Below are 3013 nucleotides of genomic sequence, written 5' to 3' on the forward strand. Positions count from 1 at the left end.
GACTGATAATCAGAAGGCTGGTGATTCAAACCCACCAGCCACTCTTCGGAAGGAAGATGGGACAATCTACTTCTGTAGTAACTCCACCTCGGAAAGCCAAGGAGGGGTGGCTGTGAGTCAGATCCGACTCGACGGCAGTGAGGTTTTTGTTTTTTTTTTAATAGCTCTTCATCTATGTTTATATATTTATATAGTTCTATCTCCCTCTTCATCTACTTCTATATTTGTTTTTGTATCTGAATCTGTGTCTGCATTTGTATTTCCAACTGTGTCTACAGCTACTATATCTATGTGGGAAAATATGATCATATGATTCATTCATAGAGTAGTGATCATACTATATATAAGGTTCTGTAACTTACTTCCCTAACCTACCAGATATTGTTTACATTGTTCATTTTTTATATAGATAGATAGATGTAACTGATCAATTCCTTCATTTCTATTGTATTTTATTACAGTTTTTTATTTAATTTTGATTAAACTATTTTTTCAAGCCCTTCTTCCATGGCATTATGAGTGTTCATTTACAAGTTTACGGCTCAATTTTATTTGTTTCTTAAGTGCACAACTCAAAGTATGTTCTAAGTCAATTATTTTAAGCATCATATTTTAATGTAAAATGTGTAATATAAGACAATTAGAAAACAAAAAAATACAAAGAATAATCCTAGTCAGGAGAAAACCACTGACAACTTTTTGGTGTGATACCTTATATTCTTTGTTCTATACACATATATTTTCAAAATTGAGATGAAGTTATGCATAAAATTTGAACTTTGCTTTTTTCATACATATTATAAAATAAACACATCCCCATTAATATAAAATCTTGTCTTAAGTGTAACTTTAATGGCTGCATAATATTCCATAATGATATTTTCAATATTATTGGGTATTTGGGCTATTCCCAATATAACTATTATAACAAAGCTGCTGGGAACATTTTTATACATGAAGCTCACTCTGATTTTTCAACTTTTATTTTAAGGATTAATTCATAATTATAGATTTTTAATGAATCCTATAAAACCATGCTCAGAAATGATGCATAATTTATTCTCATGTCAGTAGTGTATGAGAAAATATATCTCACTGTACTGACAATGGGATTGAGTATTTCCTTTCTAAAAAATCCCTACCATTTGAAAGGCCAACAATCATACTATATTGTAATTTTTGTTTTCATTTTTTGATTGCTATTGAGATTGAACATTTATTGGATATTTATGTTGTATCTTGTGAGGTAAAGGTAGCTACCAATTTGTTTAGTGTTTATCATATCTTAAGTCATTCTCACTTCAGCTCCAGGAGACAAGGATCACAGACAAAGGAAAAGAAACTCTGCCAAGGTAAATGGCAGTGGCAAGAATAAGCCCATTTTGGTTTTACTTTCCAAAACTGTGCTCTTGGCTATCGCATCTAAATGATCTCTGTTCAAGCCTTTGTTCATTTAGCTCCTGAAAATGCTATGTTATTCTCACCTATTTTTATTATTTACTGAATATAATACATATTTTCTCTCTCATAATGGTTTTAAGTATTAATCCAATATGTTTACCTTTAATGTTGTTGTTGTTATGTGCTGTTGAGTCGGACCCGACTCATAGTGACCCCTCCTTGGGTTTCCGAGGCAGTATTACTATGGAAGTAGATTGCTCAACCTTCCTTCTGAGGAGTGGCTGGTGGGTTTGAACCACCAGCCTTCTGGTTAGCAGTCAAGTGCCTTAGGCACTATGCTACCAGAGCTCTCTAAATAACTAATAGCTATATTCATGTTTTTCCCTTTGTGTTTTTTTCCATTGTTTACTCTTAGAAAATTCTCTTTAAACTAGGATCAGAGTATACTCATTTATGTTTACACACTTTATTTTAGTTTCTTCATTTCTAATGTTATTGTATCAACATTTTGCAGTTTTTGTGAGAATCAAATGAGTCAATACATGTAAAGGGCTTACAATGGAGTGTGACATATAGTAAATGTTATATGTGTCTGTGGCAATTGTGATTCCTATTGTCACTTCAGAGAGTCCTATTGGTGCAATGGTTAAGCACTGAGCTGCTAACTGAAAGGTTAATGGTTCTGCTCTGTGGGAGAAAACACCTGGTGATCTGCTCTTGCAAAGATTTCAGCCTAGGAATCCTTATGGGGCAATTCTACTCCGTCTATGGGGTTGCTATGAGTTGGAATTAACTTGATGGCATACAGGAATAAAAACATTATTACTTTTTTTTTCTTTGTCTTAAATGTCTTTATTTCACCTTCATTTTGTCTTCTCTAAAAACTTTTTATTTTGAAATTGTTATAGATTCATAGTAATTTTCAAACTAGTGTGCAGAGTACTCTCTTCACCCAATTTTCTCCAATGGTAATATCTTGCATAACTATTAAAAAAAAAAAAGTCAAACTTACTGCCATCAAGTCGATTCTAACTCATAGCTACCCCTATTGGGTTTCCGAGGAGGTAAATCTTTATGGAAGTAGATTGCCCCATCTTCCTTCACAAAATGGCTGGTGGGTTTGAACCGCCAATCTTCTGGTTAGCAGTCAAATGCCTTAGGCACTGTGCCACCAGAACTCCTTTTGTATAACTATAGTACAATATGAAGACTAGAAAATTGACATTGGCACAATCTACATACCTTACTTAGATTTCAACAATTTACATGCATTAATTTCTAAGTGTGTGCTTGGGTGTATGTATAGTTTTATGCAATTTTATGATATATCTAGATTTATGTAACAATTACTACAATCAAGTTACAGAACTGTTCCATCACTGTCTTAGGCTGAGTTCTCCAGAGAAGCATAACCAGTGTTTCTCCTGACTCACACAGCTGCAGGGGCTGACAAACTCAAGATTGGCAGGCAGTAGAGCAAGCTACTGGTTACTGAGGCCGATGAATCCAAGACTGGCAGGTGAAATGGCAGATTGTTGGCTCATAGACTAGAAGGCAACAATTGCAAGATCAGAAGGCAACATGACAGGTGACTGGTTCAAGTCCAGGATAA

Source organism: Orycteropus afer, unplaced genomic scaffold (assembly GCF_000298275.1).
Source record: "Orycteropus afer afer isolate SDZICR_OR568_19922 unplaced genomic scaffold, OryAfe1.0 scaffold00074, whole genome shotgun sequence".
Classification (NCBI taxonomy): domain Eukaryota; kingdom Metazoa; phylum Chordata; class Mammalia; order Tubulidentata; family Orycteropodidae; genus Orycteropus; species Orycteropus afer.